The sequence below is a fragment of the Pseudophryne corroboree genome, chromosome 3 (genome assembly GCF_028390025.1).
Source record: "Pseudophryne corroboree isolate aPseCor3 chromosome 3, aPseCor3.hap2, whole genome shotgun sequence".
In the NCBI taxonomy this organism is placed as follows: Eukaryota; Metazoa; Chordata; class Amphibia; order Anura; family Myobatrachidae; genus Pseudophryne; species Pseudophryne corroboree.
The window spans coordinates 792,775,382-792,798,178 of record NC_086446.1 but is presented as its reverse complement, the minus strand read 5'-3'; the positions used below and the strand labels follow the sequence as shown (position 1 = coordinate 792,798,178).

The 22,797-nt window shown below is 45.1% G+C and overlaps 1 long non-coding RNA gene across 1 annotated transcript in view; it reads right to left on the bottom strand.

The window, feature by feature from the left end:
• The window catches only part of LOC135058273 (uncharacterized), a 106,815-nt gene extending 92,984 nt beyond the window's left edge, over window positions 1–13,831 (bottom strand). The window contains exon 1 of the long non-coding RNA XR_010244721.1: window positions 13,545–13,831. This is a non-coding gene — a long non-coding RNA (uncharacterized LOC135058273). The remainder of the gene's footprint in view (window positions 1–13,544) is intronic.
• Between the last annotated feature and the right edge of the window lie 8,966 nt (window positions 13,832–22,797).

Sequence of the window (22,797 nt, the reverse complement as noted above, 5' to 3'; positions counted from 1 at the left end):
TCTCTCCAATGGTTAGAGAGCGACTTTGTCTCTCCCCAAGGCTTAGAAGGATAGTTCACAGAGCCTGCCTCAACAGAAAGTTCCTCCATTAAAAACATTCCCCGAAGTGCTTAAATCCCATAAGAATCAACCTCGTCCAAGACTACGTACAGTTCAAGACTCAGATAACAGCTGCAGCAAATAAGGGAATATTCTGTGTCGGGACTCCTAATTATTAGAGTGATATCGTTTACTTGTATTAAGTTGTTAAATAGTCATACAGTGTGTTAATTGAATATATTATTATTATAGGCTGCTAGTAAAAAGTTGTAAATTAGATATATAAAAAGTATATACAGATGCATGGTACCAGCTGCCAAAATACATTTGCTATCAGTGCTAATAATAATATTCTGCAAATCTGTCTGTACTGTATGTAGCAAATAAAACAGATTGGATTTGGTCATATTTTGAGTAGAGATGAGCGGGTTCGGCTGTAACGCCACAATTAACGCCAGTTCGGTTGTATCCGTATTTTTCTTATTGGCTATCCAAAAAACGGGACATCCGTGAGCCAATAAGATGCCGTTTTGAGAACCGAGTAAATCCGAGTGAAACCGAAAATGCTCATCTCTAATTTTAAATAAAACATTTAAACTTGCAGCCCATCTTCGAGGGACCCCAACTCTCTGAAAGTCCCTGCACTAGCGTATATGCACAGTACATTTACTCCCAGAGCCGGCCCTAACCAATATGATGCCCTAGGCAAGATTTTGGCTGGTGCCCCCTAGCACCACCGCTGGTTCCGCCTCTGACCCTGCACCCCTTTCCCAGCACCATCACCCCTCACCCAAAGCAGTCCTTATTTTAAGTTTTCCTACTCCCTATATTTTAAATAGGAACAGTGTGCACATTCGGCGCACAGCCCAAAAAGTAGAGATGAGCGGGTTCGGTTTCTCTGAATCCGAACCCGCACGAACTTCATGTTTTTTTTCACGGGTCCGAGCGACTCGGATCTTCCCGCCTTGCTCGGTTAACCCGAGCGCGCCCGAACGTCATCATGACGCTGTCGGATTCTCGCGAGACTCGGATTCTATATAAGGAGCCGCGCGTCGCCGCCATTTTCACACGTGCATTGAGATTGATAGGGAGAGGACGTGGCTGGCGTCCTCTCCATTTAGATTAGAAGAGAGAGAGAGAGAGATTGACCTGATTTACTGGAGCTTAGGAGTACTGTAGAACTGTAGAGAGTGCAGAGTTTACTAGTGACTGACCACAGTGACCACCAGACAGTGCAGTTTTATTTAATATATCCGTTCTCTGCCTGAAAAAAACGATACACAGTGACTCAGTCACATACCATATCTGTGTGCACTGCTCAGCCCAGTGTGCTGCATCATCTATGTATATATCTGACTGTGCTCAGCTCACACATCTTATAATTGTGGGGGAGACTGGGGAGCACTGCAGTGCCAGTTATAGGTTATAGCAGGAGCCAGGAGTACATATTATTATTAAAATTAAACAGTGCACACTTTTGCTGCAGGAGTGCCACTGCCAGTGTGACTGACCAGTGACCTGACCACACTGACCACCAGTATAGTTAGTAGTATAGTATACTATATTGTGATTGCCTGAAAAAGTTAAACACTCGTATCTGACTGTGCTCAGCTCACACATCTTATAATTGTGGGGGAGACTGGGGAGCACTGCAGTGCCAGTTATAGGTTATAGCAGGAGCCAGGAGTACATATTATTATTAAAATTAAACAGTGCACACTTTTGCTGCAGGAGTGCCACTGCTAGTGTGACTGACCAGTGACCTGACCACACTGACCACCAGTATAGTTAGTAGTATAGTATACTATATTGTGATTGCCTGAAAAAGTTAAACACTCGTCGTGTGACTTCACTTGTGTGGTGTTTTTTTTTTTATTCTATAAAAAACTCATTCTGCTGACAGACAGTGTCCAGCAGGTCCGTCATTATATAATATATACCTGTCCGGCTGCAGTAGTGATATATATATATTTTTTATATCATTATTTATCATCCAGTCGCAGCAGACACAGTACGGTAGTTCACGGCTGTAGCTACCTCTGTGTCGGCACTCGGCAGTCCGTCCATAATTGTATACCACCTACCCGTGGTTTTTTTTTCTTTCTTCTTTATACATACATACTACTACTACATCTCTTTATCAACCAGTCTATATTAGCAGCAGACACAGTACAGTACGGTAGTCCACGGCTGTAGCTACCTCTGTGTCGGCACTCGGCAGTCCGTCCATAATTGTATACCACCTACCCGTGGTTTTTTTTTCTTTCTTCTTTATACATACATACTACTACTACTACATCTCTTTATCAACCAGTCTATATTAGCAGCAGACACAGTACAGTACGGTAGTCCACGGCTGTAGCTACCTCTGTGTCGGCACTGGGCAGTCCGTCCATAATTGTATACCACCTACCCGTGGTTTTTTTTTCTTTCTTCTTTATACATACATACTACTACTACATCTCTTTATCAACCAGTCTATATTAGCAGCAGACACAGTACAGTACGGTAGTCCACGGCTGTAGCTACCTCTGTGTCGGCACTGGGCAGTCCGTCCATAATTGTATACCACCTACCCGTGGTTTTTTTTTCTTTCTTCTTTATACATACATACTACTACTACTACATCTCTTTATCAACCAGTCTATATTAGCAGCAGACAAAGTACAGTACGGTAGTCCACGGCTGTAGCTACCTCTGTGTCGGCACTGGGCAGTCCGTCCATAATTGTATACCACCTACCCGTGGTTTTTTTTTCTTTCTTCTTTATACATACATACTACTACTACATCTCTTTATCAACCAGTCTATATTAGCAGCAGACACAGTACAGTACGGTAGTCCACGGCTGTAGCTACCTCTGTGTCGGCACTGGGCAGTCCGTCCATAATTGTATACCACCTATCCGTGGTTTTTTTTTCTTTCTTCTTTATACATACATACTACTACTACATCTCTTTATCAACCAGTCTATATTAGCAGCAGACACAGTACAGTACGGTAGTCCACGGCTGTAGCTACCTCTGTGTCGGCACTCGGCAGTCCGTCCATAATTGTATACCACCTACCCGTGGTTTTTTTTTCTTTCTTCTTTATACATACATACTACTACTACATCTCTTTATCAACCAGTCTATATTAGCAGCAGACACAGTACAGTACGGTAGTCCACGGCTGTAGCTACCTCTGTGTCGGCACTCGGCAGTCCGTCCACAATTGTATACCACCTACCCGTGGTTTTTTTTCTTTCTTCTTTATACATACAAACTACTACTACATCTCTTTATCAACCAGTCTATATTAGCAGCAGACACAGTACAGTACGGTAGTCCACGGCTGTAGCTACCTCTGTGTCGGCACTCGGCAGTCCATCCATAATTGTATACTAGTATCCATCCATCTCCATTGTTTACCTGAGGTGCCTTTTAGTTGTGCCTATTAAAATATGGAGAACAAAAATGTTGAGGTTCCAAAATTAGGGAAAGATCAAGATCCACTTCCACCTCGTGCTGAAGCTGCTGCCACTAGTCATGGCCGAGACGATGAAATGCCAGCAACGTCGTCTGCCAAGGCCGATGCCCAATGTCATAGTACAGAGCATGTCAAATCCAAAACACCAAATATCAGTAAAAAAAGGACTCCAAAACCTAAAATAAAATTGTCGGAGGAGAAGCGTAAACTTGCCAATATGCCATTTACCACACGGAGTGGCAAGGAACGGCTGAGGCCCTGGCCTATGTTCATGGCTAGTGGTTCAGCTTCACATGAGGATGGAGGCACTCAGCCTCTCGCTAGAAAAATGAAATGACTCAAGCTGGCAAAAGCAGTAGCACCGCAAAGAACTGTGCGTTCTTCGAAATCCCAAATCCACAAGGAGAGTCCAATTGTGTCGGTTGCGATGCCTGACCTTCCCAACACTGGACGTGAAGAGCATGCGCCTTCCGCCATTTGCACGCCCCCTGCAAGTGCTGGAAGGAGCACCCGCAGTCCAGTTCCTGATAGTCAGATTGAAGATGTCAGTGTTGAAGTACACCAGGATGAGGAGGATATGGGTGTTGCTGGCGCTGGGGAGGAAATTGACCAGGAGGATTCTGATGGTGAGGTGGTTTGTTTAAGTCAGGCACCCGGGGAGACACCTGTTGTCCGTGGGAGGAATAGGGCCGTTGACATGCCTGGTGAAAATACCAAAAAAATCAGCTCTTCGGTGTGGAAGTATTTCACCAGAAATGCGGACAACAGGTGTCAAGCCGTGTGTTCCCTTTGTCAAGCTGTAATAAGTAGGGGTAAGGACGTTAACCACCTCGGAACATCCTCCCTTATACGTCACCTGCAGCGCATTCATAATAAGTCAGTGACAAGTTCAAAAACTTGGGCCGACAGCGGAAGCAGTCCACTGACCAGTAAATCCCTTCCTCTTGTAACCAAGCTCACGCAAACCACCCCACCAACTCCCTCAGTGTCAATTTCCTCCTTCCCCAGGAATGCCAATAGTCCTGCAGGCCATGTCACTGGCAATTCTGATGAGTCCTCTCCTGCCTGGGATTCCTCCGATGCATCCTTGCGTGTAACGCCTACTGCTGCTGGCGCTGCTGTTGTTGCTGCTGGGAGTCGATGGTCATCCCAGAGGGGAAGTCGTAAGCCCACTTGTACTACTTCCAGTAAGCAATTGACTGTCCAACAGTCCTTTGCGAGGAAGATGAAATTTCACAGCAGTCATCCTGTTGCAAAGCGGATAACTGAGTCCTTGACAACTATGTTGGTGTTAGACGTGCGTCCGGTATCCGCCGTTAGTTCACAGGGAAATAGACAATTTATTGAGGCAGTGTGCCCCCGTTACCAAATACCATCTAGGTTCCACTTCTGTAGGCAGGCGATACCAAGAATGTACACGGACGTCAGAAAAAGACTCACCAGTGTCCTAAAAAATGCAGTTGTACCCAATGTCCACTTAACCACGGACATGTGGACAAGTGGAGCAGGGCAGGGTCAGGACTATATGACTGTGACAGCCCACTGGGTAGATGTATGGACTCCCGCCGCAAGAACAGCAGCGGCGGCACCAGTAGCAGCATCTCGCAAACGCCAACTCTTTCCTAGGCAGGCTACGCTTTGTATCACCGCTTTCCAGAATACGCACACAGCTAAAAACCTCTTACGGCAACTGAGGAAGATCATCGCAGAATGGCTTACCCCAATTGGACTCTCCTGTGGATTTGTGGCATCGGACAACGCCAGCAATATTGTGTGTGCATTAAATATGGGCACATTCCAGCACGTCCCATGTTTTGCACATACCTTGAATTTGGTGGTGCAGAATTTTTTAAAAAACGACAGGGGCGTGCAAGAGATGCTGTCGGTGGCCAGAAGAATTGCGGGACACTTTCGGCGTACAGGCACCACGTACAGAAGACTGGAGCACCACCAAAAACTACTGAACCTGCCCTGCCATCATCTGAAGCAAGAAGTGGTAACGAGGTGGAATTCAACCCTCTATATGCTTCAGAGGTTGGAGGAGCAGCAAAAGGCCATTCAAGCCTATACAATTGAGCACGATATAGGAGGTGGAATGCACCTGTCTCAAGTGCAGTGGAGAATGATTTCAACGTTGTGCAAGGTTCTGATGCCCTTTGAACTTGCCACACGTGAAGTCAGTTCAGACACTGCCAGCCTGAGTCAGGTCATTCCCCTCATCAGGCTTTTGCAGAAGAAGCTGGAGGCATTGAAGAAGGAGCTAAAAGGGAGCGATTCCGCTAGGCATGTGGGACTTGTGGATGCAGCCCTTAATTCGCTTAACAAGGATTCACGGGTGGTCAATCTGTTGAAATCAGAGCACTACATTTTGGCCACCGTGCTCGATCCTAGATTTAAAACCTACCTTGGATCTCTCTTTCCGGCAGACACAAGTCTGCTGGGGAGCAAAGACCTGCTGGTGACAAAATTGTCAAGTCAAGCGGAACGCGACCTGTCAACATCTCCTCCTTCACATTCTCCCGCAACTGGGGGTGCGAGGAAAAGGCTCAGAATTCCGAGCCCACCCGCTGGCGGTGATGCAGGGCAGTCTGGAGCGACTGCTGATGCTGACATCTGGTCCGGACTGAAGGACCTGACAACGATTACGGACATGTCGTCTACTGTCACTGCATATGATTCTCTCAACATTGAAAGAATGGTGGAGGATTATATGAGTGACCGCATCCAAGTAGGCACGTCAGACAGTCCGTACTTATACTGGCAGGAAAAAGAGGCAATTTGGAGGCCCTTGCACAAACTGGCTTTATTCTACCTAAGTTGCCCTCCCACAAGTGTGTACTCCGAAAGAGTGTTTAGTGCCGCCGCTCACCTTGTCAGCAATCGGCGTACGAGGTTACATCCAGAAAATGTGGAGAAGATGATGTTCATTAAAATGAATTATAATCAATTCCTCCGCGGAGACATTGACCAGCAGCAATTGCCTCCACAAAGTACACAGGGAGCTGAGATGGTGGATTCCAGTGGGGACGAATTGATAATCTGTGAGGAGGGGGATGTACACGGTGATATATCGGAGGATGATGATGAGGTGGACATCTTGCCTCTGTAGAGCCAGTTTGTGCAAGGAGAGATTAATTGCTTCTTTTTTGGTGGGGGTCCAAACCAACCCGTCATATCAGTCACAGTCGTGTGGCAGACCCTGTCACTGAAATGATGGGTTGGTTAAAGTGTGCATGTCCTGTTTATACAACATAAGGGTGGGTGGGAGGGCCCAAGGACAATTCCATCTTGCACCTCTTTTTTCTTTTATTTTTCTTTGCGTCATGTGCTGTTTGGGGAGGGTTTTTTGGAAGGGACATCCTGCGTGACACTGCAGTGCCACTCCTAGATGGGCCCGGTGTTTGTGTCGGCCACTAGGGTCGCTAATCTTACTCACACAGCTACCTCATTGCGCCTCTTTTTTTCTTTGCGTCATGTGCTGTTTGGGGAGGGTTTTTTGGAAGGGACATCCTGTGTGACACTGCAGTGCCACTCCTAGATGGGCCAGGTGTTTGTGTCGGGCACTTGGGTCGCTGAGCTTAGTCACACAGCTACCTCATTGCACCTCTTTTTTTCTTTGCGTCATGTGCTGTTTGGGGAGTGTTTTTTGGAAGGGCCATCCTGCGTGACACTGCAGTGCCACTCCTAGATGGGCCCGGTGTTTGTGTCGGCCACTAGGGTCGCTAATCTTACTCACACAGCTACCTCATTGCGCCTCTTTTTTTCTTTGCGTCATGTGCTGTTTGGGGAGGGTTTTTTGGAAGGGACATCCTGTGTGACACTGCAGTGCCACTCCTAGATGGGCCAGGTGTTTGTGTCGGCCACTAGGGTCGCTTAGCTTAGTCATCCAGCGACCTCGGTGCAAATTTTAGGACTAAAAATAATATTGTGAGGTGTGAGGTATTCAGAATAGACTGAAAATGAGTGGAAATTATGGTTTTAGAGGTTAATAATAATATGGGATCAAAATGACCCCCAAATTCTATGATTTAAGCTGTTTTTTAGGGTTTTTTGAAAAAAACACCCGAATCCAAAACACACCCGAATCCGACAAAAAAAATTCGGTGAGGTTTTGCCAAAACCCGGTCGAACCCAAAACACGGCCGCGGAACCGAACCCAAAACCAAAACACAAAACCCGAAAAATTTCAGGCGCTCATCTCTACCAAAAAGGGGTGTGTTTTTGCTTGCAAGGGGCATGGCCGCACAATAGTATCCCCAACTCAAATTACGCCACATAGTACTGCAACTTTAATCACATTTTATCATGCAATAGTGTCCCTAATTCACGTTACATCACTTAGTAGTACCACTATACCTTATATACATTACGCCTCACAGTAGTGCCCCTCATTCACATAACATCATACTGAATTGCTCCTTATTCACATTATACCACACCATATTGCCCTTTCTATACATTACGCCACACAGTAGAGTACCTAATACATATACTGCCACACATTAGTAATGCATTTATACACATAATGCCACACAGTTATGCCCCTTACACATATGACACACATTATTAATGTCCTTATAAACATAATGTGCCTTACACATTATGACAACCTTTATTAATGCCCTTATACACATAGTGTCCCTTACACATATGCCGCACATTATAAATGCCCTTATACATGTAATTACACACACAGTGCCCCTTACACATTTGCTGTACATTATTAATGCATTTTTACACATGACACACATAATGCCCCTTACACATATGCCAAACACTACTGCACAACCAACTCACACACAGCACTCACACAGCCACTAACACTGTGACCTCTGCCTCTGCTTGGATACAGATGTGTCCTCATACATCTTGCCTCAATGCTAACGTCGGGCACCTTTTTTTTTAAGAAAATGCATCTTATTTGCATTACTATGTGGCTAGGATGCACAAGCAGCTTCTGATGATTAAAATGATACGCAGCATGCCTATATACTGTGTGAGACTGTGGCTGTATCTGCATATGAAATGCTACACACAGAATATAGGCATGCCGCATATCATTTAAATCAGCAGAAGCTGCTGATGCCCCTAGGCATATCAAATGCCATAGGCAATTGCCTAGTTTGCCTATGCCTAGGGCTGGCTCTGTGTACTCCCCATCCAGTTACAGAGCGGAACATCTATGTAGGGCTGGCTTGTGACCCGCACCCAACTAGGCACTTATTTATTAACAGTTTCTTATATAGCGCAACATATTCCATTGCGCTTTAAAATTGGAGAAACAGTGATAACACAAAACTGGGCAATAACAGACAGACAGACATAGAGGTAGGAAGGCTCTGCTTGCAAGCACTAGCATATTTATAATGGGTGCAGTGTGTGCGGTGCACACAAGCCCTCTAGTGCTCAACCCTCAGTGCTGCTGGCAGAGAGTAGGGGCCTGAACGGAGGAGGCTGCACACGGGCCTCCTCCTCTCTTAAAGCGCCCCTTCTCGCAAGCTAACAATATATAGGGGATTAGGCTTTGAGTCACAAGGATAGGTGCTATCTGTTGCATAATGCTCCACCAGATTGCAAAGGTTCTTGGTAGGACGTGTGATATGGTCACACAGCAATGTTACCCTGGGGTCAGGAGGATATCAAACTGAAGAGTAAAATACTGTATGTGAGGATGTGTTGACTGTACGGTGGGGATTTAATTAGATATGAATATTTATGAAGGAATTTGATAAGCTTGTCTGAAGAGGGGCGTTTTCAGGGAACGCTTGACGGTTTGAAGACTAGAGGAGAGTCTTATTGTGCGTGGGAGGGCATTCCTTGAAGGCTGCCATGATAGCACTAGGCAAAATATTTTGATACAAAACAGTAAATAAATATCCCTGCACAAACATCTTTCTGTTTTGTGTACTGTACACAGTGTCGGACTGGGGCATGTAGGGCCCACCGGGGAAATACAGTGGTAGGGGCCCATCTTTAGGGATGTGGCCAGTCTCTACAGGGGGTGTGCCCAGCCGCCATATTGATTTGCCTAACCATTTTGCAAGTGTTGGTCCCCTAGATAAATATATACAGTAAACAGCACTGTACTGCATGAATGATAATGTACTAGATTAGTAACAGCGCAGTCTGGAACCTGATCCCAAAAGGAGGGGTTGTCCCCCAGGCAGTAGGGCCCACCGGTGGTTTCCCCTGTACCCCTGTGGGCCAGTCCAACCCTGACTGTACATACAGTACTATTCAAAAGTTTTAGGCAGGTTTTTAAAAAATGTTGCACAGTAAGAATGCTCTCAAAAATAGAAGTGTTAATAGTTTATTTTTAGCAATTAAAATGCAAAGTGAATGAACAGAGGAGAAATCTAAATCAAATCAATATTTGGTGTGACTGCCGATTGCCTTCAAAACCTCATCAATTCTTCTAGGTGGTTTTTGAAGGAACGCGGCAGGGAGGTTGTTCCAAACATCTTGGAGAACTAACCACAGATCTTCTGTGGATGTAGGCTTGCTCACATCCTTCTGTCTCTTCATGTAATCCCAGACAGACTCAGTAATGAGGGCTCTGTGGGGTCCATACAGAGGCGTCACTAGGGTTGGTGTCACCCGGTGTGGTAACTCATGGTGTCACCCCCCACGTACTTCCTCCCATATTATACCACACGGAATCTTGGCGGGGGGTGGTGACGGGGCGTCGATGCACCGTTTCAGGGGCGTGGTCCGGACAACGCAGACGTTTCTGGACCATATGTGGGGCAGGCTGCAGTGGCTGCATGACAGCACACGCAGCCGCTGCGACCCAAAAGATGGCGGCCAGGCGACTGCCTTTACAGCTAAGCTGCGGAGGGAGAGGGCTACCCTTAAAATGCGAGCGCATCTATGTATAGCAATGCGCTCGCATATCAGCGGGGGGGGGACGGACTTGGCATGTGGGGTGCCCTTAACCTGTGCTGGGGAGCCCCCCCACATGCTAGAGAAAGCAGTTGTAGTTTTGCTACTTTTAGCAAAACTACTACTGATGCTGAATTAGGCCCAAAATCCATTGATATGTCAACAGTCATGGATGAGTGCATACACACGCACCCGCTAGCGACCCAAATATTAAAGCAAAAATTACGGGTAGCTGGAGCACTGCTTCCCACTACCCCTTATTATTCCCCCTTACTGCTCTGGGCAGTGGGAGCATCACTCTCCCGCTGTCTGCGTCCACAATTGAGGCGTTCTATTTCTGTCTGTGTAGTGGGAGCGTGCTACGGTACGCTCTGCTGCTCCAAACTGGCAGCTGAAACGACTGACAGCCAGCCAGGGAGTGACAGCAGCAGCCAGCAGGAGACTCCAAGTTCAATGAACTGCACACTGCATTACAGGTCCTCCCTATTGTAATGCAGCGGCAGCACTACAGAATGCAGTCTCCTCCCACTTCTCCCTCCCAGTATTGCTAGCGGCGCTGGTGGGCATGGTAACATCACGAAGACTGATGTCATAGCCAGTGCCAGATTAAGGTTCACATGGGCCTGGAGCTGAAATTCATGAAAGGCCTATTGTGTGCTGCCGCAGGGGATGTGACTAGTGATGTGGGGGGCATGACCAGTGGTGTGGTGTGGTGGTGTGATCTGCATCATGGGTTGTATCAAGAGCCTTCCTTTAATTGCCCTGCCCCTACACACTTCCATCCTGCAGCTTGGCATATTTGCGTCAATCACGACTAGGGTGCACGTGTGCGTCTAAGTACAAGCACCCATAGGAATACATGAGCAGCGTACTAAACCGCAGCTCAGCTGGTGAAATGTGGTGTCATGTGGTGACATGTGGGGATATGGGGTATCATGTATTGAAATGTGGTGTCATGTGGTGACATGTGGGGATATGGGGTATCATGTATTGAAATGTGGTGTCATGTGGTGAATTGTGGTGTTGTGGTGAAATGTGGCATCTTGGTGGTGACATGTGGGGATATGTGGTATCATGTGGTGTCTTAGAGGTGGCATTAGATGTACTTGGTGGTGGCACTGATTAATCTCCCCTACACAGCAACCGCAAACATATCCCTGTCCAAGAACCCATTACTGAAGCACTCCATCCACGTACATCCATTACCCCATCTCTCCCCAATTCATTATCAATCCCTCCTCCCAACACCCATTAGCACATTCATCCACCCACCCTTTCAGCTCCCATAAAGCTTCCCTCACAGCAGCACCCACACTACACTCACACAGCACCCATACTACGCTCACACAGCAGCACCCATACTACGTTCACACAGCACCCATACTACGCTCACACAGCAGCACCCATACTACGTTCACACAGCACCCATACTACGCTCAAACAGCACCCATACTACGTTCACACACATACTACGCTCACACAGCAGCACCCACTCTATGCTCACACAGCACCCATACTACGCTCACACACATACTACGCTCACACAGCAGCACCCATACTACACTCACACAGCACCCATACTACGCTCACACAGCAGCACCCATACTACACTCACACAGCACCCATACTACACTCACACAGCACCCATACTACGCTCACACAGCAGCACCCATACTACACTCACACAGCACCCATACTACACTCACACAGCACCCATACTACGCTCACACAGCAGCACCCATACTACGCTCACACAGCACCCATACTACGCTCACACAGCAGCACCCATACTACGCTCACACAGCACCCATACTACGCTCACACAGCAGCACCCATACTACGCTCACACAGCAGCACCCACTCTACGCTCACACAGCACCCATACTACGCTCACACAGCAGCACCCACTCTACGCTCACACAGCAGCACCCATACTACGCTCACACAGCACCCATACTACTCTCACACAGCGGCACCCATACTACTCTCACACAGCGGCACCCATACTACGCTCACACAGCACCCATACTACGCTCACACAGCAGCACCCATACTACTCTCACACAGCGTCACCCATACTACGCTCACACAGCACCCATACTACGCTCACACAGCAGCACCCATACTACTCTCACACAGCGTCACCCATACTACGCTCACACAGCACCCATACTACGCTCACACAGCAGCACCCATACTACACTCACACAGCAGCACCCATACTACGCTCACACACCAGCACCCATACTACGCTCACACAGCGGCACCCATACTACTCACACAGCGGCACCCATACTACACTCACACAGCGGCACCCATACTACACTCACACAGCGGCACCCATACTACGCTCACACAGCGGCACCCATACTACTCACACAGCGGCACCCATACTACACTCACACAGCGGCACCCATACTACACTCACACAGCGGCACCCATACTACACTCACACATCGGCACCCATACTACGCTCACACAGCACCCATACTACACTCACACCGGCACCCATACTACGCTCACACAGCACCCATACTACACAGCACCCATACTACTCTTACACAGCACCCACACTTCATTCACACAGCACCCATACTACACTCACACAGCAGCACCCATACTACACAGCACCCATACTACACTCACACATCGGCACCCATACTACACAGCACCCATACTACACTCATACAGCTGCACCCATACTACGCTCACACAGCACCCATACTACACTCACACAGCACCCATACTACACTCACACATTGGCACCCATACTACTCTCACATAGCACCCATACTACACTCACACATCGGCACCCATACTACACAGCACCCATACTACACTCACACAGCTGCACCCATACTACGCTCACACAGCACCCATACTACACTCACACATTGGCACCCATACTACTCTCACACAGCACCCATACTACATTCACACAGTGGCACCCATACTATGCTCACACAGCACTCATACTACAGTCACAAGCGGCACCCATACTACATTAACACAGCCCCAATTAGCCCCCCCCCCCACCTAACACTCAGTAACCCAACAATTTCTACATCCCAATGCCCATTAACACATTCAGCCTCATACACACACACCTCATAAATCGATTCTGCTAATCATGGAGCATTTATAGAAGTTACCTGGCTGGCATCATGCAGCACATCACCAGCAGCTCCTTCCTCCTGTAGTATAGTGTGGGAGGCGGAGCTTGTGTGTGTCAGGCTCAGGACCCGAGTGAGGAGAGAGTGTCCGGACTCTGGAGGAAAGGGGAGGGTCGGCCACTGCACTGCCTGCACGGCTCTGTACTGCGCTGCCTGCTGATCTCACTAAACAGGTGAGAGTGTCGGACTTTAGGAGGCGGGGCCTGGAAGGAGGGGGTATGGTCTCAGCCGTGGACCAGTGTTTCTCATGTCAGGGGATGGGGGTGCGTGTGAGTGCGCGGCTCGTTTTGGTGTCACCCTATTGAAGGGTGACACCCGGGTGCGGGCCGCACCCCCCGCACCCACCTCATGACGCCACTGGGTCCATAGCATCACTTCCAGGACTCCTTGCTGAGAAGTAAAGGCAGGTACTTTTCTATCATGCAATACCATCTGGGAGGTACCTGATTGGCTCCAAATTTATTCCGCAGCAGGACAGCAGCCCCAAACATACAGCCAATGTCATTAAGAGCTATCTTCAGCGTAAAGTAGAACATGGAGTCCTGGCAGTGATAGACAGGAAGCGCACGTTTTGTGGGAGGTAACGGGGAGTGTGGTCAGACCATTTTTGGAGTGTGTCTCTGGTTGCATATGTGACTCCGCATGCAGATACAGTAACATGTCCCCAGCATCTCAGTTATGACAGCAATGCTGCACTACCATATACTCACTCAGGGAAACAATGTTTGCATGATCTACGCCCAATGCTGCATATGTGTACAGAATTGCGGACAGATGCAATGACTCTGATGGGCTTCTCAATTCAAGTTGTGTCGGCTGGGGATATAGCATATTTCAGCACATCCTCAACTAGGAAAATCACAGATGCAGCAGCTAACTATGAATCAGTGGGCACACGTACATGCACCCAAGGAGAGAACTCTATTCTGCCATTGCCTGCAGCTGGACAGATGGGAGGGGGTATTCTATCACAGGCCAATCACTGGAAGAACATGTTTTCGCAATTGCGAAAATATGCAGACTTGAAATTAAGAGGTCTATGTTCTAAGCCTTGGAGAGAGATAAAGTGGACGGAGATAAAGTATCAGCCAATCGGCTCCTGTCATTTTTCAAGCCCAGCCTAGGAGATGGCAATTAGGAGCTGATTGAATGGTGCATTTTCTCAGTCCAAGGATTAGTAAATAGACCCGTAAATGTTCTACTAGCACTGTGCAATACAGAAATGGGTGTGACAAGAATTTTAGGTTTGTCTAATATGGGTGTGGTTTGAAGAAATAATACACCACCTACTAGCCACATCTGATATTACAGGGATCATTATAGTGACCTCTATACAATATAGGGTGCATTCTAGTGACTAATATACAATACAGGGGACATTCACGTGATTGATATGCAATACTTGGAGCATTGTAATGTTTATATACAATACAGGGAGCATTCTAGTGACTGATATACAATACAGGGAGCTTTCTAGTGATCAATATACAATACAGGGGACATTCAAGTGACTGATATGCAATACTTGGAGCATTTTAATGATGATATACAATACAGGGAGCATTCTAGTGACTGATATACAATACAGGGTGCATTCTAGTGACAGATATACAATACAGGCACCATTATTGTGACAAATATAGAATGCAGGGACCATTCTAGTGGCAGATATGCTGTACAATACAGTGACCACTATTACAACTGATATACATGGTAATCAATATAATATACAGTAGGTACCATTCCTGGAGACATATATACAATCTACTTTCTAGTGTCCTATATACAATGCAGGGAGAATTTTAATGACGTAGATATAATACATGGAGCATTTATTGATCAATATACAATACAGTGTGCATTCTAGTGACCAAAATGCAATACAAGGAACATTCTGAACGATATGCAACACAGAGAGCATTCTAATGATCACTATAAAATACTGTGACTTTTTCAGTGACCAACATACAATACAGGGAGAATTGTAGTGAAATATATACAATACAGGGAGCATTCTAATGATCAATATACAATACAGGGAGCATTCTAGTGACCTATATACAATGCAGTGAGCATCCTGGCATATGCAAGTGAGAGAGCATTTTAAGAATCGATATAATGCATGGAGACCTCCCACCACTATAAGTGGTGAAACGACAGAGCCATCCGCCAATTGGCATTCTATAAGCTGTCTTCTGGTTGTGATAGAAGCCTGTTATACATAGTACCAGTGTGGCCATTCGCTACACTAATAGAGATTACTGAATGGACTTGTTCTGTTATAAACACAATAGCTCCAGCTACTGTACGTGCATGCAGAGAGCTCCCGCAGCCTCCAAACAGCAAAACAGTACTGGCCCAGCCAGCCTCCTCCTGTATGCTACTATCTTAAGATAGTTGTCCCTTTGCATAATGACTTAATTGTGTCCTTTTCTGAATGCAATTTGTGGCACAGCTCTGGAAAAGCCCCATAGACATTCATGCCTTTGCACTGCAAATCTTATTTTAGGACACACTATATTTGTAGTTGCATTTATAAATATTGGACAAAATGCTCACTTTGCTAAGGTAAAATATAAAACCACCCACAGACATGGAAAGGATTTTGCCACCCAATAGCTAAATTATTATGAGGAATGCTGGCTAGGCTGTATCAATCCATAACACGGGGATGATGTATGAGAGATCCATTGCTTCACTCAAAGGACCAAACTATTCAGCAATTTCTCACAACGCTAACATTATTTAGTGCACTATGTTCTTAAAGGACTTTAATAGATTTCTTGCTGCTGATGCAGAGAATTCTACATTTCAGAGAATCACAAATATTTAGCAATATCTGGCGGCTTCTGCATTATTGCTGTGTACTGCGTGTTTTGTTCATATGTTTGTAAATCCAGTCATCAGGACACAGAGACATGTGAGTTCACTGCTGTGCTTTTTATTCCATCCCCAACTTCAGGCACACTGCACACTGGACCACCCACTTCCCAGCATCCCCCTGATCCCAGGGACCATCACTGAAGATTCAGGCTTACACAGATTAGTAAGGGAGTGTCTACAAATATTAAGCATTCTAATACACTAACATCACATCCTCTTTTCTTTAAAGATAAGCCCTGTACGCTTCAATGCAACAATTAACAACGTCATATTAAGAACATCAGCTAACATGTTTCAATGAGTCTCTCAGGTCTGCGTATTTCCCTTTTGGGTCTTTCATACACAGTCTGTGTTTCATCGACCATGTTGGACCTTTCTAGAATCGTGGTTTGTTCACCATTATGAGGATCATCATACATGTCAGATGAAGGGTATTCTTCAGTCATGTTGTCTTCATTATGGTTAGGTTGAGATCTTAAATCCACCCGATTTCTTCTTACTTCCGTTCCACGCTCTGTACGTATAGTATAAGATCTTGGTGCTACTTGTGCTTGCACAATACCTTTCTGCACCCAAATACCTTTCTCGTGATCTCTGAGACGGACTTGGTCACCCGATTTTAGATCAGATAAGCTTTTTGCTTGCCTGTCATGGAACAGTTTCTGTTTCGCCTGTTGACGTTCCTTACTCAGTCTAACCAACTCTGAGTTATGTGTATTAAGCAGTTCATCATGTATCGGGAGATTTGCTCTAATCCTCCTTCCAATCAGCATTTCTGCAGGAGAAAGTCCATTCTGTAAAGGTGTACTGCGGTAGATTAAAAGACTTTTGTAGAAATCTTCTTTACCTTCTTGAGCTTTTTTCATGAGACTCTTTACAGTTTTTACTGAACTTTCCACCAACCCATTTGAGCGTGGATAGTGGGGACTTGACGTAGTATGGACAAATTCCCACTCATCAGCAAATTGTCTAAATTCAGCACTGGAAAACTGAGGACCATTGTCAGTGAACACTTCCATAGGAACACCATGCCTTGCAAAGATTGACTTCATGCAATTGATTATGGCTTTACTAGTAGTTGTATGTAGTGTCTTCACCTCAGGGTAGTTAGAGTAATAATCAGTCACGACAATGTATGTTTTCCCATTACAATCAAACAAATCTGCGCCAACTTTCTGGCATGGTCTCTCTGGCACTGCATGAGGACTCAGTGGCTCGACTTGGTGTTTCGGTCTTTACGTAAGACATAATTTACATGTAGCTGTAGTCTGTGCTATGTCTTGGTTCATTCTTGGCCAATACATAACTTCATGCGCTCTCCGCTTACATTTTTCTTCTCCTAAGTGGCCTTCATGTATCTTGCACAGCATAGTTTTTCTTAGTCGTGCAGGTATGACAAACCTATTGCCTTTGTAAATAATACCATCGACAACTGTAAGGTCACTGCGGTACATCCAATAATCATGGATAGACAGAGGGCACGCATGTTTTTCTGCTGGCCAACCTTTCAGAATGATATCTTTCAACACTTTCATTGTGTCATCTGTCTCAGTTCCTTTCCTAATCTGTTCTTGTCTTGCAAGAGACACTGGTAGAGAAGCTACGATCAAATTAACATAGGCTTCTATCTCTTCATCCATCAGACTTTTGGAACCTTCACTTTTGTCCACAGCACGAGAAAGTGTATCAGCAATGTACATGTATTTGCCGGGACAGTACAGCAAGTGTACATCATATTTCTGTAGTCTGATAAGCATTCGTTGAATTCTCATGGGACAGTCATGTAATGATTTAGTCATGATAGCTATCAATGGCTTGTAGTCAGTTTCCACTGTAAATGTTTGACCAGACACAAACTGATGAAATCGCTCACATGCATATGTGATCGCTAGAAGTTCTTTTTCTATCTGAGCATACCTTGTTTCAGCACTTCTCAGTGCTCTTGATGCATAGATTACTGGTTTCCATGTATCCTCATGTTCTTGTAACAGCACTGAGCCTAGGCCAAATTGTGAAGCATCTGCTGAAATTCTTATTCTTTTCGCAGGATCAAAGAATGTTAGCACTGGTTGCTCTGTAATGATCTGTTTCAAGTTTTGCCAACTTTCTTCTTCTTCATGTGACCACATCCACCCGTTATCTTTGTCCAACAACCATCTAAGAGAGGCTGTTCATTCAGAGAGTTGAGAAATAAACTTTCCTAAGTAAGTAATCATTCCTAGAAATCTTCTGACGTTGTCTTTGTTGTTAGGACGTTCCATGTTCACTTTGACTGATATTTTCCTTGGATCTGGTTGTACACCTTGATCCGAGACCACGTCGCCCATAAAGGTAAGTGTATTCACGCTAAATTCACATTTATCCTTGTTTAGCTTTAGAGTCACTTTCTTGACAAGTTCCATTACTTGTCTCAATCTAGAATCATGTTCTTCCTTTGTAGATCCCCAGACAATAATGTCATCCATCATTGTTTCAACACCTGGAATATGTTCAAAAATCATGTGTGTCTTTTTGTGATATACTTCTGGAGCAGACAATATTGCATATGGTATTCGAATAAATCTGTATTGACCTTCTGGTGTATTAAATGTACAAAGCTTTGAGCTGGCCTCATCTAGCTTCATTTGCAGAATCCTGAAGATACGTCCAATTTACTTAACCATTTTGCTCCCGCAAATTGAAACATGATTTCATCTCTGGTTGGTAGTTTGAAATGTTCTCGTTTAATAGCTTTGTTTAAATCTCTGGGGACTAGACATATTCGGAGTTGTCCATTTTTCTTTTCAACAATTACTAAGGAGCTTACCCATTCAGTAGGCTCATCAACTTTCTGTATCACACCCAAGGCTTCCATGCGATTTAACTCTTGTTTCAGTTTTTCTCTCAGCGCAAATGGCACTTTTCTACAGGTGTGTATCACTGAAGAAACTTGCGTGTCTATATTTATTTTATGCTCTCCAGGCAAACAACCTAGACCTTCAAACAAGTCTCTGTATTCTGTAAACATTGATTTGCAGTCATCTTCTACATGCGATGTCACCATAAAAACTCTCTTTAGCAAGCTTAGTTTCTCACAGGAACTTAATCCTAGAATCGGTTGCACATTTTTATCCACAATCAGTAGAGATGTTTTAAACTGTTGTCCCTTATATTTCAGTGTCACTAAGCATGTACCTTTCACAGGAATTTCCTCCCCAGTGTACCCTGCAACTTTAACTTTGGCTGGGTGAATTTTAGGTTTTACTCTAAAAGTCTTATAGTCTTGAAATGATATTAAATTCACCTGCGCACCAGTATCAAGCTTTAAGGGAATGACAATCTCATTCACAGTTAAAGGGACAATCCATTCTTACTTATTTGCATTGCAAAGTTCAATGCAATCCACAAAGAAGTCATCTGTTTGTTTAACAGCATGCACTTTGGTTGTTTTACTTTTAATTTTACAGCATTTGGCAAAGTGATTAAGTCTACCACATTTCATGCAGGTTTTACCATAAGCAGGGCACATTTTAGGATTGTGAGCATTTCCACATCTACTACACATTTCCTTATTAGACTGTGGCTTAGACTGCTTCATTCTTGAGAATGGAGGTTTGCTGGGCTCTGTTTTCTGCACTACATGGACAGCACCAGCTTCCTTGTGTAATGTTTTGGCTTGAAATCTAGTTATTTCTGCAGATCTACACATAGTCACTGCCTTGTCTAGTGTTAGGTCCTGCTCTCTCAGCAATCTCTCTCTGAGTCCATTATCAGGTATTCCACAGACAATACGATCTCTAATCAGTGAATCCTTTAAATCACCAAACTCACAGGTTTTACTGAGTGATTGCAGCTCTGTAACATACTGATCAAATCCATCTACAGACTTCTGATCACATGTGAAAAAGTTATATCTTTCATATGTCACATTTTTCCTTGGCACAAAGTAATCTTCAAACTTTTGCATTATAGAAGATAGCACCATATTCTGCCCCTCATCAAACTGAAAACTATTATAAATGTCCAGCACATCCTCTCCTATCACATGGAGGAAAATGGATGCCTTCGTTTTGTCAGCCTCTGCATCAGCTCCACATGCAGCAAGATATATATTAAACCTTTGCTTAAATCTTTTCCAGTTTTCAGACAAGTTACCAGACATCAGCATGCCAGTTGGAGGAGCTAGTTTATCCATGGTTACTCACTGTTTGAAGAGAGGAGCACACGGCAGGCTTTGCAGACACTGAGTATTACAGCCTTATAGACTGCTGCAAGATTCTTTCACACTCTGAGAGCACTAGCAGTCCAAGTTAAAATTCTTCTGACACCATGTTTTGTTCATATGTTTGTAAATCCAGTCATCAGGACACAGAGACATGGAAGTTCACTGCTGTGCTTTTTATTCCATCCCCAACTCCAGGCACACTGCACACTGGACAACCCACTTCCCAGCATCCCCCTGGTCCCAGGGACCATCACTGAAGATTCAGGCTTACACATGTTAGTAAGAGAGTGTCTACAAATATTAAGCATTCTAATACACTAACATCACACTGCGTTGTACATATGCTGAGCAAGTATATAATGCGAATACAGAAGGTACTTTACATTTGGTTTATTATGACCAGGTCATACCAACACCCTTCATGGGGGTTCCGGTCAGGATTTTGGCAATCAGAAAGTTGACTATCAAAACGTCGCCACTGTTATCTCGACATGTTCTGATTGATGATATTCATGTAGTCTTAATGTACAGAATGTTGACTGATAACATGTCAACATCAACATAGGCAGTTAGAGTTAGGGTTAGGCTGCAATTTAGGGTTACGATTAGGCTGCAATTAGCTTTAGGGTTATGCTGTGGATAGGGCGTACTTGCTGACTTTGGCAAGACTCTGCCTGGGAGAGGAGGGTGCAGGTAGGTGTCACGTGGACGGAGCACCGCAGTTCGTGTCATAGTGGCTCCGCCCCTTGATGGTTTGCTGGTATTCCTGGCTTTGTGTGATCTGGATGGGGGGAGTCATGTAAATAGTGTCATAACAGCCCCACCCAATGTGACAGTTTGCCACTATCACTGTTTTTTTTTAATGCTGTGGACGGGGCTGCGATGACACTGTTCGTAGCAAATTGCGTCACCAACACAACGGTTGGCTGGAGGGATTATTGCAATCAAAGATACTCTCGGGGATTCTACTGGATTTACTGGAGAGTGGGAAAGTATAGGCTAGGCTGCAATTAGAGTTTGGCTTAGTTTTATTCCAGTTATTCTTTAACACTGCTTCGAGCTCTTCACCGGGACTTATGGAGCCTGTCTATAGACCTATTTCAGACCTAATCGCCAGGCTGCGTTTTCGTACAGCGTGCAATCAGGTATAAATTGCACCTGGGTATGCGCTGCAAAATGCGCAGGCGCGTCGCATGGGTACAAAGCGGATCGCTGCTCAGCGATGGGTTTGTGCGAAAGATCCATTCGCATGGGCGTTCGCAAGGAGTTGACAGGAAGAGGGCGTTTGTGGGTGGCAACTGACCATTTTCTGGGAGTGTTTGGGAAAACGCAGGCGTGTCCAAGCGTTTGCAGGGAGGGTTCCTGACGTCAATTCCGGTCCCGGACAGGCTGAAGTGATCGCAGTGGCTGAAAAGTCCTGGGCTACTCAGAGATTGCACAAGATCTGTTTGTACAGCTCTGCTGCACATGCGTTCACACACTTGCAAAGCGGAAATACACTCCCCTATGGGCGGCGACTATGCAAACGCAGGACTGCAAAAAAAACCCTAGCGTGCAAACAGGTCTGAATTAGCCCCTATGGGCAAAGGCATTTTAGTACATTTGCATGAAGATATTAATTTTCACATTGCAAATTGGGTCAATTTTATTTATTTTTTATTTATTATAATCACATCTGCAATAAAAATGCGTGTCGTGATAAAAATGCCCTACAATGTCCTACTGTAAGTCAGGAATTATTTTGCAAAGGAAACTAAGGGATTTTGCCCGTGGTTGTATTTATATTTGCGCTATATGGCAGATACTGCGATCATTAAGAACAAAAGCAGATTGCTGTATATTAGATCAGGTTTTGCTGTCATGAAAGAAGAGCGTAGCTTCTGAGGACGATTACTTTATTACAAGATGTTGTCTATTAATAAGTCACACGTTGGGTATCCAGGTGTTACCTGCCGCAGCTGCTCATTAACGGGGATTGTCCTCACTCTATGTCTGGAAATGAATAATAGCTGACAACTAAAGTAGCGAGTGCCAGGTATAAATTTAGAAAAGAAATAGTGTTACATTTTAAGTAAATATAATGAATAGACCTACGGAAAGCTGAAACAGAAAAAAACACATTGTACTCCGAGTGTCTGGCGAACT